A 16,639-nucleotide genomic window follows, 5' to 3' on the forward strand; every position below is an offset into this window, starting at 1 on the left:
AAGACCAGTCCGCTGTTGCAAAGCCAGGTGCCCGCAGCCAGAGCAGCAAGCTGGAAGTTCAAGGCACAGACAGACGGAGGGATGCACTAATTTACCCTCCGCTCTGTATCCACTTCTGGGTATAACTAGAACGGCCCACAGAATTATAGGGATTCTGCAAATAACTTTTTTCTATTTTAAAAAATGTATTGAATTGGTGTAAGCGATGGTATGAACTTGTAATGCGACGCTCCTGGCCTGGAAGCTCAGCCTGAACTACCAAAACCGCGCTTCACAGGAAGAAAGAAGCCCTGGAGACCAAAAGAAGGACAACTAGCCCGTGGCAAGGCTGCCCGCGGGCAGGCGAAACTGGAGGACAGAGAACACACTGTCCTTGGGTCTCCCAAGGCAATCCCCGGAGAATGTGGGAAGGGTACCCCGAGAAAGCCAGCACCGGAAGGAATCTGGACCCCGCAGGGCGCTCAGCACTGGCAGCTGCTTTGATTTACAAGCGGCAGGAGGCCTCCCCCAGGCGAGAGCTGGCCAGGCAAGAGCTGGCCGAAGGGCAAGGTTCCTGGCCTCCCGCGAAAGGACCTGGAAAACCGGTCTTGCCGGCTTCTGTGGGGTCAGAGGGCAGCCTTCCCAGCAGGCGGCCTGGCTCTCCAGAGGCTCTTGGGGCCCATTCCACCCCCAAGGGACCCGGGCAGGAAGTTTCAGCACAGTGGGCTCCCGGGTCACTCCCCTGTGTGCCTGTTCATCCCCGCAAATGCGTCGGATCACAGAGGCGACACGGGCCCCGTCGGGCGCGGACACTGACACTGGGTCCTGCGGCGCAGGCGCACCTGCTCTCTCACCGCCCGACGCTTGCGGCTACTGAATTCACACGGAGTTAAAGACCTGAGCGCGGACCGAGTTTCCAGCCGCAGTCTGCGCTGGGGGTGGGAGGCCTTCCCTACCAGACGCTTTTGTTTTGCTTCTCCTCTGCACATGGGCCTTAAAATTTGCCAAGAAAGGTTACGGGGGCCGAGATTGTTTAGTTTGGAGATGGGAAAGCTCAAGAATGACTTAACTACTGTCTTCAGATACACAGAGGCATTTATTACAAGGAGGGAAGGACTGCGTATTTCCTTAGACTGCAGGAAGAGAAAGTTCCACTGGAATCGCAGATGAAGGCCTGCGTGCCCAGTCTCCCTCAGAGCGCCTGGCAGAGAGGAGGCGCCCTCGTGGAAAATCCAGGACTGCCCGCCCTTGAGTGGAAGTTCTGGAAGTTGAGGCCTCAACGACCTTTGAGGCAGAGGGTCCTGGTATCTGTTTTAGACAAGGCCAGAGGTTTTGCCTGGCTGCTGGCAGCAGGGACACTGTGTCTGCAGCTAAGAGGGATGGCGGGACCCTCGGCCTCCCTGCTCCTCTGCCTGTGCCTCTCACCCAGTGTGTGAGTTCCCTTTCCCCACATCTGTGTGTGGCAGGCCCTGGGGGGAGGCTTTGTTCCCCATCTGTGTGTGGCACACCATCAGGGGAGGCCTTGTTCCCCACCTGTGTGTGTCAGGCCATGGCGGGAGGCCTTGTTCATGGTGATGGGTTGGCCATGAGAGTTCTAGAGCAAAGGCTGGGGCTGAGAGGTGGGAGGCATGGAAGCTTGCAATGTGGGGGAAGATGGGGAGTCCCTGAGAAGACAGGAGCAGCTGGGGAGGCTAGAGCTGGCAGAAAATGGGTGAAAGAGGGAAAAGAAATAAAAAATTCTGGTGGGCCACTGAGAAAGGACTTTGAATGATGGAAATGCTTCATAGGGGTCACTAGCAGTGTGTTGCAGCCCACTGCCCCCTAGCTTTGATTTCTTCTCCCACACAAGAGCCTAGTAAACTGTCGCCTGTTGTTACTACTTAGTGCAAAGCAGTTCCAGATCCTTCCTTGAGAGCGGATTTTGGTGTGGAGGGAAGAGAGTTATGGAAGGTGAGTCCCTCTCCTTGGTGGCTGCTGCCACTGAGGCCATCTATAAAGGGTTAACGTCAATGGAATCACGCAGGTGGCTGGTGTGTACCCACTAGGACAGCCCAGACATCTACGAAGGAGGAGAGCCCCTGGTCTTCAGCAGCTAAAGGGAGAGCAAGGATTCTGTCAGTCCCGACTGGGTCAGAAGCTGCTCTGCAACGAGCAGAGTGCCTGACGTGTGGTAGGAAAGAGACATATGAGGATTACAAGTGAGAGCCAGACTTCTCTGATGTGGAGGTGGGCTCGTGGGTGCGGGGAGGAAAGACCAGTGAAGGAGCAGGTGGACTAGTCGGGAGCCAGGCCAAGGGGCTGATCGGGCGCAGCCCCAGCTGCTCCAGAAGGAGGGTTCTGGATGGAGTGAGACCTCTGTGTTCCTTACCTGCTCTGTGTACCTGAGACCAGGGCCAAGTCCTCAAATACTGTGATATTGTGATACACCAAGAATAAACATGTGGTCTTCATCCTCCGTTCCTGGCAGAAGAGCTCCTAAAGCCCTTGGAACCTCTGGAATGATGGGAGTGAGAGGAGCGACCTCTGTTATTGAGGACAGGCCCCTTTCTACCTTACCTGAATTTAAGCTAATAAGGTGACTCTAGCAGCAGCTTCTAGACAGCTTCAGGATGGAGGCTGGTTGCCAGAGGAACCAATGCTGTGTTTAGCGGGTTGGAAATTTCAGCCCCACCTCACAACCACCAGGGAGGGGAGGGGACTAGGGACTGAATTAATCACCAATGATTTAATCAGCTGTGCCTATGTAATGAAACCTCCATAAAAACCCGAAATGAAGAGGTGTGGAGAGCTTCCTGGTCGGTGAATGCATCCATGTCCCGGGAGGGTGGCGCACACCAAACTGCATGGGGACAGAAGCTCCTACATTCAGGACTCTTCTAGACCTCACCCTCTGTACCTCTTTATCTGGCTGTTTATTTGTATCTTTTATGGTATCCTTTATAATAAGCCAGTAATCATAAGTAAACTGTCTCATGAGGTTCTGTGAGCTCTTATAGCAGATTCTCAGGCCTGAGGAGAGGGTCATGGGAACCCCTGATTTATGGCTAAATCAGACAGAAGTGTGCGTAACCCGGGGACCCACGGCTTGTGATTGGCTTCTGAAATGGGGTGAGTTTTGTGGAACTGAGCCCTTAACCCGTGGGGTCTTATCTCCAGGTAGTTAGAGTCAGAACTGAATTAAATTGTAGGACATCAAGTTGGTGTTCACAGAGAACTGGAGAATTGTATGGGAAACCCTCTCATTGGCATCAGAAGTGTTGTGAGGAGAGAAATAGTTCTTCTCTACAGCTCCTCTCCGTTCATGGTTCAGTCAGTGGCACCCTCTCCAACTCATCCGCTCTCTGCATTCCATCAGCTCTGAGAGCAAGTGCTCCACCCTCAAGCTGTTTAGCACTTCCAGCCATTTCTCTCCATTCCTCAGGGCTCTGTTAGGTCTTTGGCCCAAGTCGCTCCCCATCTCCCCCGTTCCTAAGCAGATTCCATCCCTCCCTCAAGATGCAACTCAGATGCCCTCTTCCCCCACCGCTGCCCGAGCCGCCCCAGCAGCAGCCGCACACCTCCATTCAGCTCTTCCGTGGGTGGGGTTGCCCATTTGGGGCTGATGGCTTATTACATTGGTCTTGTCTTCCCAAGTGGAAGTCCCTTAAGAAAGTAGTCATGTCTTGGCTCCTTCTGGGACTTCTGTTGCGGCTGAGCTCCCAACCCATCATCTCAGCCCTGGTTGGTTCTCAAATTCTCATCCCACATTCTCAACTGCCTGTTGAGTATCTCCACAGAAACTGTTCTGTCTTTCAGATTTATTTCCCATCCGAGTTTTCTGCTTGAAAAACTCCCATTCTCAGGGTCGAATCTTCCCCTCCCTCCTCCTTGGCCGCCCCTTGGCACATCCTCGGCATCTTCCTCAGCGGTCCCTCTCCTGCCCATCCCCACTGGTCCACCTCCACCCCTCCAGAGGCTTCCCCTCCTCTCCCTGACACTTCTAGAACTCAGCAGTTCTCTGGCCTTTGCTTCTCTCAATAGAAACTCACTTCATACAGCGCCGGGCTGGCCATCTGCTTGACTGTGGCTCTGATCATGTCATTGTCTTGTTTAGAAATGTTGGTGGCCCCCATCTCTTGCCCATCTGAGATCTGACCTCTGTGCTGGGCAGTAGGGACCCCACGCTCAGGCCCCAACCTTATTTTCCAGGCTTCATTCCTCTCTATAGACTCTCTGCTCCAGCCCATCGCAAATGTTCAGAGTTGGTTATACTGGCCCCACTCAGTTATGCCGTATTTCTTTCCTCTCTGTTTCCCCACCTGGGAAGTCCCCACAGTCCCCAGAGGCCCCTGCCTGCTTCTCAGGAGCCAGTCCTTCCCATCCCATCAATTCAGGGGCAAAGAACACCTGCTGTGTGAAGTCTTTCCTGCTCTCCCCATGGGGAGGAAACCATGACCCCCACTGTCTGCAGTGCCTTGGCTGGGTTTGTCTCTGTGATATGTAACCATCATCCATGCTAGAGGTTGTGACGTCCCACCCACAAGGAAGGACTTGTGCTGTTGGCAGCTTCCAGCTGTGGCCCCATCAGGGTCTGCCTCAGCTGCAGAGGTGAAGTTAGACCCCTTCCTGGGGAGGGCACTCATCAGTGTGGGGGTATAAAAGCAAGCCCATCTTGGCCCAACGCAGGACAACTCTGAAGGGTCATTCTAGCCCCAGAGTCCCCTTTGAGGTCAGCTGAGGCTGTTGGCCCCTTGTCGCCATTCTATTCTGTCACCACCTATTCCCATTTCCTCCACCTCCATCCACAGCTGTTGATCCTGAGGATGCCCCTAGTAAACATCCTGCCTGCTAACCTCTGTTGTAGGTCGAATTGCATCCTGTGTTAAAGTCCTCACCCCAGAACCTCAGAAGGTGACCTCGTTTGGAGGAAGGGTCTTTGATGAAGTCATTAAGTTAAGATGAGGCCGTTAGAATGGGCCCTAATCCAACATAACTGGTGTCCTTATAAAAGGGGGAAATTTGGACACAGACACACACACAGGGAGAACACCATGTGAACATGAAGATGGCCACCTACAAGCCAAGGCGAGACACTGAAACAGATTCTTCTTCACAGCCCTCAGAAGGAACCAATCTTGCCAGCACCTTGATTTCAGATTTCTACCCTCCAGAATGGTGAGACAATCCGTTTCTGTTATTTAAGCTCTCCGGTTGGTGGTAATTTGTTATGGCAGCCCTAGCGAATTAATACAATCTCCATCTCAGAGTCTGCTTCCCGTGCAGCCCAGCCTCCAACATCACGTGTGTCTGAGGTCACCTTGACCATGTGACCTCAAGTGTTGTCTCCTTGAAGGGCAAGGTCCCTGTCTTCTAATCATTGTATCTCCACTGAGTAGATACTCAATGAATCACCTGATGATTGCTTGAGGGTACAGGGAAAGGAAGAAAGATCGTTATCCAGGTTGAAAGCTGCCTGAAGCACTGCTCTGTAAACCACTTTGCCTTCATTAAGTACGTAGTGTCTGTCCCGTTCATTTAGCAAACATTTATGGAACACCTACATTACGGCAGACTCTGTGCTAGGTTTTATTGGAGATAACATTAATTAGACACGGATCCCATCCTCAGATCACTCCCAATGTGTTAGAGGAAGGAAGACCTACCCACGGAGTCCTAGGTCACGTTGAAAGGGCTGAATGCCCCAAGAGAGGGGGAGACATCTGGTGGAGCGCCAGGGCAGGAGGAGGTGGCTCCTAGCTGGGGATGGGTGGGCTGGCCCTTGAGGTGGACCTCTCAGGACGGATGCATGGAGATGCTGTATATCCTGCTGGCGCTGCCCAGGATCCCTCTACAAATAAAACCCAGCCCTGCAGGGAGCTTGCAGTCCATGGGGCATCCAGATGAGCAGCCAAGGCCAAACCAATGTGGTGAGTAACATGAATGAAGGAAGCCACATCTGGTGCGAGCCTCAACCTGGCTTCCCAGTGTAAATTCTTCTAACGGACACATTTTCTCGCCCTCTTCCCTCATGACCTTGGTGATTTCTGGGGATTTTTCTTCACCAGCCCTTCCAATTTTGAAACTTGACCCATCTGACCCTTTGGTTTTTAGATTTTTGTGGGAGGAATCTCTCTCATTCCTGCTTCCCACCCTTTTAGCAAAGTCCAAAGGCAAGTCCCTGGACCCATTTCCCACTCCTAGTTGACATTTCCTGGGCAGTGAGGTTGGGTTGCAGCCTCCCTTTCAGTCCTTTGCCCAAACACACGTGCCAGCTTGTTCAACCATGCGCAAAGGAGAATAATGAGCCAGATGTCCCCAACAGGCTGTGCCTGTGTTCTGGACCACCTCGTCCCTTTTTTCCTCCTTCCTTTAGCGCCTCCATCGCTGCAGTGCCATCACCTACGTGGGCTCTCCTTCTGAATGGGTAAAGCCCTTCTGTGTTTTCAGAGGTGTGGAGGGAAACGGTGAAGAGCCGATGCTGGAGTCACGGTCACTGCCCGCAGCAGCTGAGACCACAGATGCGGCTGCTGTCTGAGGGCTCATATCCTAGCCCAGTACTTCCTCAGCTTTTTGTGTCCAAAAGTCTTTCTGGAAAACCCTTAAACATGTGATCCTTGAGGCTGTTTTAGAGGTAAGATTTGTTCCATTCCAGGTCCTCCAGACACTGACCTTTCATTTTTGCAGTGACTTCCATGGTCTCTGCTCTTCATCTCTGAGAATGGCCCTCTCAAGCCACTCGTCAATGTGGCACACACAAAGTCTCTGCCAGGGGTTGTGGCTGGATTCGGGGTCTCTTTGCTCTGAGCTCGTCCAAAACCTCCGGTGTCACGTGGCAAGGGTCTTTTCCGACATCCTCATTCTTCATTTTGCTTTCCTGCAAGGGCCGCCAACTCAACATGCTTATGGTGGAGCTGTTTTGCATAGGTTCTTATCGGGGGTAGCAGGGGAGTGAGGTCTCTGTTCTCAAGAAGTGTTTAGTCTAATGCCCTTTAGAGGAGTGGGGAAAAGAAAGAGAGAGAGAGTAAGACCCAGTTGATGCCCACCGCATGCCAGGTGCTCCCAGCCTTCTCTCAAAACACACCTCCCAGGCATGGTGCGCACCTCCTCATCCAGTGGGGCTGGACCCACATGGATTTCTAGACGGTGAGACTTCAGTACTCTAATTATGTGTTTTCTTTTTTCCTTTTTCCAGCTTTTAAACATAGACGAATTTAACCAGGATGCTTTTTCTCCTCTGGACTTCTTTGTTTTAAATTGGGCTCCTCCAGTAAATCCAGCTCCTCAGTCAAGTCTTGGGTGATGGGTTCTCCATGCTTTTCATTCTGCAGACTATTCTGGAGGGTGGAGACCTTCTGAGAATCGGCTCTTCCATAAGGCGCTGTCCTCTCATGCCCCACCTTTGACTCACCGTCTGGTAGCCTTGCTCTGCTGGACCACGTCCCGGTTGAAGGCACGGAGCAGCAGAGGCCAGAGAGCAGGCGGCCTGGATGCCCTTGCTCCTGGCTAGCAGGCACAGCCTTGGACCACTGTAACCACAGGCCCTGTAGGACCAGCTCAAGCTGACCCAATCTGATCGCCGGGAGGTTTTTCAGGGGCAAGCCAAAAATTTGCAAGTCATGTAACCAGAGCATGTGCGGAGGAGAAAATCTTGATCTGAAATGACCCCGGAACCAAAGATTCTCCACCACGGAACCAAAGGACTGGGATGCAACGGGAACTTGAGAGTCGGACTCTTATCAGAAGTGAGGAGTCCCTTGTCGGGGAAGATCCGGTGTTAAAGCCTCTTCCACACCTTGCCATAAATGTTTAAAACCTTGCCATAAACATTTAAAGCCTTCCTATAAAACGTTTAAAGCCCTCCAATCGAAACTGCCCACCAGCGCTTCCGTGTGCCAGCCTGTTCTCCCTAATGTCTTCAATTTTGCCCCAAACTCTGGATCAGGGAGACAGATTTGAGAATGTTGCCTCCTGTCTCCTTGCTAGTCGACTTCAAAATAAAGCTTTATTCTTTTTGCAAAAGCTGATGCCATAATAATTGGCTCTTTATGAGCATCAGGCAAGAGAACTCCAATGTTGTGCCATCACGCTGCTCCTGCTCCCCACTTCTGTTTCTCCCGGTTGCTGGACGTGGGCCATGGCATTGCTCTGTACTCTGTTATCTGGAACTCTCCGTCCCTTTGGCTCGCCCCGTCTCTGGCCCAATGGCCCTCTGTGTGGACTGTGTTTGCCAAGCCCAGCCCCCCAGTGTCTGAGAGGCTCACCTGGGTGGAGGGGTTTAATACGAGTAATGTTCTTGGTGCCGGGAATAGGGGGCAGGAGGGGTATGTTAACAGTGACACAGAGCAGGCATTCAGAGGGAAACTCTGAGTATTCATAACATATTGGTAAACGGAAAAGGAAGCTTACAAACAAGTGTGCAAATAGGGTCATGTACATATGTGTACGTGTGTGTATATATGTATGTGTCTGTATTTTTGTGTATTCATATATTTATCATATATATGATATATATATATACAAACACACACATACACATATATGCCTATAGGATGAATGAATTACTCTGCAGTTGCACACCACTCAGATGCATCAGCAGAGAGAAAAACGCCTAGAAAGATAGATATTTAACAAAGTGGAGATGTAAATGGCAGTGGTTAGATTATAGATGACTTTATTTTTTTTCTTTTTAATTAGCTGTATTTTCTAATTTTTCCAAAAAGCATATGTATGGTATAACAAAAAATCTTGAGACTAAAAAATGAATTATTTTCTATAGTATCACAAAATCCAAGCTCTGCTCTTATGAATGTAATTTTCTATGTGGATCCTAGGCTGGGGGTGGGGGTAGGAGGGCAAAATAGAGGCTGCCTACCGGTGGTTTTTGTCTCTGCGAGCTGCTCAGGCTCCCGCGTCAGCTGATCTGGATTCTAGAGCACAGCCTGCTGCCAACCTCTGGCCCTCAGTTTCCTCCCTGGAAAATGGGGGGGTTCAGCTAGAATCCCCGAGATGGCAAATTAGGCATGGTATATGAGCGGAATCCTAGGCTGAGAACGATGCTGAGCTTGGTCCAGCTTCCTTGGGAAGGAGTGGCCTGGTTGATTAGTGATGCCTGCTACTGGCAGCACCTGGTAAAGAGCGCCACCAAACTCTCCCAGCTCAGCAGACAGTTGCAGTCCTGCCCTCCTGGGCCCCCTGACTCCCTTCAGTACCTTCGGTATAACCATCATGGTGTTTAACAATTACACAGTGGGAGCTCTGTCTTACTTATTTTTTAGTTGCCAATACCTATGTGAGTCTGGCTCCCATGGGCACTCAGGAATGAATGCGTCATGGGTGGATTCTGAAAGCAATTACCAAATGTGAATTCAGTTGCTAAATCTAGGTATGCAGCTTCCCCAGGTACTTGAGGTCACTGTTTAGATGTGTAAATTCTGCTTTATTAGTACACCATTTAAAGCACACCAGGTTGCAAAATTAACATCTGTTAGAGACAAGAGAGCATCAAATGACGTCATCCTAGGGCTTCAGCATGTACAGGAGGATGCTGTGGGCAGTCCCATCCCGGGGAGAACACTGGTTGCCAGTCTGCCATCTATCTTTATCATATTTTGTTTTAGTGAGATATAATTGACATACAACATTATATTAGTTTCAGATATACAACACAATGATTCGCTACATCTTTATCACATTTTTGAACTGTCTTATTATGGCATAGTCGTATGAACTCAGAGTTTGAATTCAGGCTGGATTATTTGGGGGCAAATCACTCTGATGTCACTTTATGTCTCCAGGCCTCAGCTTTCTCATTCAGGACAGGTGCCTTCTGTCTCTGAAAGTTCCATGACCCTGCGCCGGTTCTCAGCCTCCGTAGAACCCTGCCTCCTGAGACCTCCATGCCCCATGCCCCCTATGGGTAAATTGCTGGCAGCTTCCGTGATTCTGGCTGTTTTAATGAGAGATCACCTGCACCTGAATATTTGAGCGGGACTTCAGAGATGCTCATGTCCTTCCCTTCCTCCTATATCTCGCAGACTTCTCCTTCTAGGAGAGTTTCCCAGCCCAGAACTGGAGATGTACCCCCCTCCTCTCCCCTCCCTTTCTCTCCCTCTCCCCCAGCATCTGTCCTGTCCTTCTTTCTCTTTTTCCTACAGCCCTACCCAACCCGCCCCAGGCCCCTCACGCTGCCTTCCTTTCTCAGCTCCCAAGGGAGGGAATGCTCTTGTCCTTCTGCCTGTTACAACAGAGCCTTCCAGAGTCCTACCCCGACCTGGTTGCATCTCCTCGGGCTCCTCCCTCAAGAGAGCTCTGACCTGGCTCCTCGCAGTGGCATTTCCCCCTCTGCTGGGGGGATGGGCGCCTGGACACTGTCTGGAGAGGAAAAAACAGCCCAGGCCAACAGCTCTGACTACTGTAATGGCCTTCCCGGGTTTGAATGCATGATGGATGGGAACTGGGCCAAGGGCAGGTGCTGGAGAGCTTTGCATACTTGCAGGATGTACTTGGACAAACAAGCCAGACTGCAAAGGCCTCAGGGCCGCCCCAGCTCCACTGACCTGCATTCGTCAGAGCCGCTTCAGCGCGACGAAGTGGAATTTTTTCTTTTCGTATAAACAGATTTACGGTATCTTCAAGGATGCCAGAACAAGATTCAACAGCTGGGGTACCAATGGTCCCCTCTACATGGATTTCCCCCTGAGGGTGGCTAAGCCCCCAACCCCAGTGTGTGTGAATGGGAGCTGGGAGGTGGGCACAGGGCTCCTATTCTCCCCAAATCCTGAGCAAGAGGACTCGGGATTTTGTACAAAGATCAGTGGTGATCCTAGGGACAGAGTGAAAATAACTGAGCGACCACCTGGTCTGGGACACAGAAGCTCTGGAAGAGCAGAACAGCTCAATGCATGGTTGAGAAGGCAGCTTGTTAGGAAGGCACAGATTTCTAAGTGCCAGGGGTGGGTGGGAGGGCAAAGGGCACAGGGCAGGCCTCTCCCCAAGTGGCTGGACCCTTATCAAGGACAATGCTTCTCTGCAGGAAGCAGCCAGGAGCTCCCTCCGCACTCTGCTGGGATGTGTGTCTGTACCGGTTCAAGACGAAGGAGCCACCGTGGAGCTGATTGTGCCCACGGGGCCATCTCCAGCCTTGCTGTGAAAGGTTCACATTCTGTTTGCTCATGGGCGTGTGCTCACCCCTTCGCCTGTGATGGGGCGCAGAGCCTCCCTCCCCACCTGCGGCAGTTGGCCAAGCGCCAGATCTGAGCCACACCCGTGTGTCACCTCAACAGACCCCACAGCCCGTGACGCAAGGGCCGTGGCTGCGCTCACGTCCCAGGTGAGACAGGTGAGGCCTGGAGAGGTAAGCGTCTGTCCATGGTCACACTGCCAGCGAGTCCCTGGTGGGGCTGGAACCCCGTCTTGCTAACTCGGGCCACAGCTTAACCCCTGCACTGACCAGAGTCATACACACAGCTGGTCTGTCTCATAGGAAAGGCACAGATTCCCGATGGGTAGAAACACTCCAGTTAATGCTCAGATTTTGGAATTTCCTGCACAAATTGTCTCAGCTCAGGGTACCCGGAGGCTAGCATTACAAATGCAGTAGGAGGGGGTACAGATTCTAGACTGAAGACCTGGGTTTTCATGCCATGTTTGCGCTTACTAATTAGCCCTTGGGGTGGGCCTTTGGTCTTATTCATGGTGGTGGAGCATGGCTTTAGAACCCACACAGGCTCTTCTTGGCCTCAGTTTCCCCCTCGGAGATGGAGACAGGGAAGACCGGCAGCAGACTGTAATGGACTGAGGCCTCAATGAGCAATGTGTGTGACGTGCTCAGCCCAGCCCAGGACGGGAAAACGGCTGTTAATGTTAATATCAGTATTAAGGGCAGGCCCGGGGGCCAATCACTTAACCTCTGTGAGCTTCCATTTCCTCGTTGGCAAGATAGGAAAATAAAAATGGCTCAGGTCAGAGGATGACCGACCTCTCCCAGAGCTGAGCATTACTGTGCACCAGCCTCCTGACTCCCGCATGGTTTTAACGCTGTCCAGACACCTGTGTCTGAGAACACAGTCTCGGTCATTCCCAGCTCCCGAGCCGTCTCCTTCCCATGGGCTCCGCCGTCCGTCACCGCCGACAGAGAACTTAGAGAAACACTCACGTGAGAGAATGTGCGGACAGAGCCCCTCTAATCCTCACGGTGTCTTTGTGTGACTAGAAAAAGGAGCCCCTTCCCTGGGACAGACACGCCAGGGAGCAAGGACATGGGTGCGAGCTGGATTTCACACACACTCTCACTCACACACACACGTTCACTCCCTCCTGGGAATGGCAGCCCCATGTGCACACGATCCGCATCCAGGCTGCAAACCCAAAGGCCCCGGGGCCCCGGGGGGTCGTAAACAGACGTGAGAGTCAGAAGAGTAAGGACTACGGCGCCCTGAGGGCCCAGTCCCTGTGTCCCAGAGCCGCTGTGACCAGCTCCACTGGGACTGATGCAGCCAGGTGCAGGCCTGAGAAGGCCAGGGCTTTCCATTTTTCAAGAGAAGCCAGGACTCTAGATACCTCTGTGAAGTTTTCCTCATTCTTGAGAACTACTGTGCAGGTCAGAAAAACCTATAAAGGGTGGGATGCAGCGTGGGGGCCACAGTCAGCCGCCAGCTCTGTGCAAAGCTCTGACACACCCCGAGCCCCGACACCAGTGGGTGGTGCGCCTTGCCTCCTCCCCCTACTCCTTCTCCTCCGCGGTGGCTTCTGGGCACAGCCCCGCGGCCTGACCCCTGGGCCTCTCCCAGCTCTGGTTCTCTCCGTTCAGGGGCTCCCCTCCCACAACCACGCGCACCCATTCCAAAATGGGGTGCCACACTAAACCCTCTCCCGCGTCACCTCCTCCCTCAGGTGTCCTCAACCCCAACATTCAAACAGCTGACTGCTGGCTCCTTGAAGCCAAGGCATCCTGCCTGGCACGGCATCTGGTACCAAAGAGACTTCTCCATGAAGAAATCCAAACTCCTCACCTCTGTCTGTGACCCGCCTCCACCTCGAATCCCAGGACCCCCACGCACCAGCGCACCACTCAAAGAGCAAAACCCGACTGTCCTGCTTCCGGGCCTTCGCTTTTGCTGTGCTCGCTGCCTGTGAGCGCCTCTCCCTTTGTCACAAGAGTCCCACTTCTTTCCTTGAGTCTCCTGGAAAGACCCAGCTGCTCTTTCCCCGAGCCCCTGCCGTCTCCAGGAGGGGGTGACCCTAGGGAATCCTTGCCCTTGCTCTGACCTGTCCAGGTCTGCCCTTTCCCCCGCTGGAGATTGCTGGGTGCCAGAGACACATCTGAAGCCAAAAGTACTTTGCAATACTTACTGTTTGTCCTACACACAGTAGGTGGTCACCAAGAGCTGGCAGAGAAACTAGGAAACTCATGCCTTGCTCATCAACTAGTGTTTTCCACCATTTTTCCTTTCAAGTCTCCAGAGAACCCAAAGCAGCACCTGTGTTTCCCTAATTCGGAGGGGGCCAGCCCTCTCCGTCTGGCTCCGTACCCCCGGCCCCACACCACTTGTTTCCACAAGACCTGTCCTGAGCGTACAGGAGGAACTGCCCTGTGGGCAAGCGTGGCCTTGTGTTTTGCTGTCGTTCTGGAGTGTGTGAGTTCCTGTTCGAGAATAGACCCTTCCTAAAGCAACTCCGCTCATGTGCCAAGACCATGCCAGGCACACTCACGTGGCTTGCTTGTGTGTCAGACCAGTGCTGGCAGCCCACTGCCCTGGGACGCCTGTGAACACCAAAGCCATCTTCCCAGAGGAGGCCAGCGAGCACATGGAGCCCCCCATGCATTTCCATGCCCAGGGCCATGGGTTGGGACCCCCGAAAGAACCTCTTCTCTGGTCTTGCCCCTCGCTTTGTTTTCTCCTTTCCATGCTCAGCTGGAGAGCAATGCAAATGGCTCTCAGTTCTCGATGGTTCTGATCAGACGGGACTGTTGCCCAGTGACTGCTGTGCAGAAATTCCCATCTTAAGATTTTATAAACTGTTACTTCAATAAGAGGGTCCTGTGATCAAATAAGTTTGGAGAACACTAAACAAAAGTTCATTGTATTTCTTTACTGCAGGACTTCTCAGTGCCTTTAACGTGTTGTGGCTTTCCATGAGGATGATAGTTCTCGCAGCAGTTCTAAGCTTTTTGAGACTGGAATGTGTTTGTTCAAGGAGAATCTTGAGGGAGTGCACGGTGAGGAAGGTGCTCTGGGAGATGCGGCTCTGCAGGACATGCAGCCAGCACCCAGACCTGGGCTTGCTCGCAAGGTGGGTTCCCCGTGCAACCAGGCCCTCCTCACTCCTCCAGCCATGCTGGCTTCACTGTAGTTGTATTCCTGTATGTGTCCCGTCTGGCTTGATGTGACTCTGGTCACCAACTTCCGGAATTCTAAGGCCTAATAGAGGCTTGTGTGTCCCAAGATTACCTCTCATCGCTGGCAGTCATCTCTATGAATTCCGGAATGAAAAGTACAAAAGCTGGTGGCCAGACTGGCAGGCTGACCACACTGGGCAGGGACCATGCTATATTCTCCTTTGTCCGTCCTATGCTCCTGGCATGGCCAGGGGACCTCAGGGTTCTAGGAATCCGGTTGCTCTGGGTTCACACCAACAGACATTGAAAACAGAACAAAACATGATTTGCACAATGGCTCCTGGGAGTCTGACAGGGGTGGACCTTAAGCTGCCACCTCGTGATTTTAGCTACTATTTTCTTTAATGCTAAGATGCCATCAATTGTAAGACAGACCATTGTTTTAAGAACAGTTTTTTTGTTGTGGGAGGGAGAAAGAAAAAAGAAACATCACATGTAGTGTACAACTAATTGTTAAGACATATCCTGACTGCAGAATAATTAAGATGTGAACAATCGTGTGCCTTGGGATTGAGGAAATAGACCATTTCTACAGGTCAGAGTTGGCTTCCTTTTTCCTCACCCCTGAGGAAGCTGAGATGCAGGCTCCAAGGGAGACGGCAGGAGACTGGGGCGCTGGGCAGATGCTTCAGCTCAGTAAATAGTCACGGAGCCCTGATGTTGCCAGGCCCTGTGCTAAGTGAGGGGAGAGTGGGGTAGAGCGTGCCCTGTGTTTACCCTCCAGCATGCGATTGTTGAATCCCGTCTGGAGGCGACGCGTCTCCTACACCGTCTTTCCAGAAGGAAAGGTGGTGTGTGTGCCTGTGTTTTGTAATCTCAGAATCATGGTAGGACTGTCCAGACATATTCAAAGCCAGCTCTGTAAACTGTGAAACAGACCATCCCTCTGTTTTCTGCAACGTCGTAAAAATCCCCACTAATCATAAAGATGAAATAAAAAATGGAAATTTACTATAGGTATTTTGGAGTACTGTCATTCCGAACCGACAGTGACCCTTCGGAGGTTCCACATGACAAGGTGACTCATCTCTACGTCATCCAGGGAGTTGGATCCCCGGCCCCTTTGCCCCAGTTCTCACAGACGCTTTGTCACACTACGGATGGGAGGCAGGTGCTTGAGCACCTCCAGTGGTCCCCAGTAACAAGGATGGCAATGAAGGAATGCCCAAGGGCAGGAGAAGGCCTGGGTGGGGTGACCAGTCCCCTGGGTGAACCCCGGCAGGGTGGTAGTCTTCATGGAGGTGGTGATGATTGAAGTGGCCCTTAGAAAACGGGTGCAAGGGTGGGGCTGGAGATTTTAGACAGAGGAACTGAGGCTGGAGGCGAGCTGGGGAGCAGGGAGCTGTTTGCCTCCAGAGCGTGCAGGCTGGGAAGGAGCGTGCAGGAAGGAGCGTGCGCGAATTGGGGGGCAGGGACTGGAGCTGGGCTGGGCTGTGAAGGAAGTTTAGACGTTGGACTTTGTCTAGTTGATCGGCATCACCTTCTTGCTGAGTGACTTTTATACCTTATTTTCAACAAATCAGCCACAGACACCATAGTGCATTTAAAAATGCCGCCATGGGCTGCTGCCAGTGCTCACGCAGGGTCACAAATACTCTTCATTGTTTCATGGATGGCACAGCTCCGGGCCGGAGCGCCCGCCGAGACCCTTGTCATGGGCGCACACCCTCTGTCTCGGGAATCTTGCTGTTCCTTCTGCGGGATGGCTCCTCTGTCAGGCAGGTGCACAGCTTGCTGCTCCTCTCATCCGTGGGGCGGGGGGGGGGGGGGGGGTGGGCCAGCTTCCCTCTCGAAACTCTCCATGTGTGATCTGCCCCCATCTGTCCCCTCTCATGCTTCGTTACTCTGCAGAGCGCTTCTCACGCATGTATTTGTTTTTAATCTGTCTGCCCACAAGACAGTGAGCTCTGTCTCGGCTTCGTGCTCAGAACACAGCCCGACACTTAGCAGATGCTCAGTGTTTATTGTTGTTGTTGAATTACACAGTTTTCTGAGTTCTACCACGTCTATTATTTGGTCAGATTCGCAATACTTTTTCTGATTTGTGGATGGGAAAATCATCTAAAAGAGGCTAAAGAAATTACCCAAGATAGTATTTGGGCTAGGAAGGGGGAGGGGGCACAGAACCCCACGCATTTCCCACCGTGGCATTAACCTTTAGGACGACCCGCCCTTGACACCCACTCAGCACTGGCCGGCACCTCGGACCTCGTGTGGGAGCCCTGCATCTGGGGACTGAGCAGACTTCTGCTCTCAGAAGTGAGACCGCCCCTCACATGTGAC

At 52.4% G+C, this 16,639-nt stretch overlaps 2 long non-coding RNA genes across 3 annotated transcripts in view; one reads left to right on the forward strand and one right to left on the reverse strand.

Moving 5' to 3' along the window:
- The window catches only part of LOC106838541 (uncharacterized), a 304,473-nt gene that overhangs the window by 83,574 nt on the left and 204,260 nt on the right, over positions 1–16,639 (reverse strand). The gene's annotated exons all lie outside the window — the stretch shown is intronic.
- Positions 281–16,070, forward strand: LOC139045492 (uncharacterized). 2 transcript variants are annotated; one of them, XR_011503877.1, is made up of 3 exons: positions 281–5,133; positions 6,406–6,589; positions 7,151–16,070. It is a non-coding gene; the product is annotated as an uncharacterized lncRNA (long non-coding RNA). The 2 variants fall into 2 exon arrangements; XR_011503878.1 differs by having other exon boundaries at positions 281–1,411; positions 1,864–6,589.

Source organism: Equus asinus, chromosome 6, assembly GCF_041296235.1.
Source record: "Equus asinus isolate D_3611 breed Donkey chromosome 6, EquAss-T2T_v2, whole genome shotgun sequence".
Lineage (NCBI taxonomy): Eukaryota > Metazoa > Chordata > Mammalia > Perissodactyla > Equidae > Equus > Equus asinus.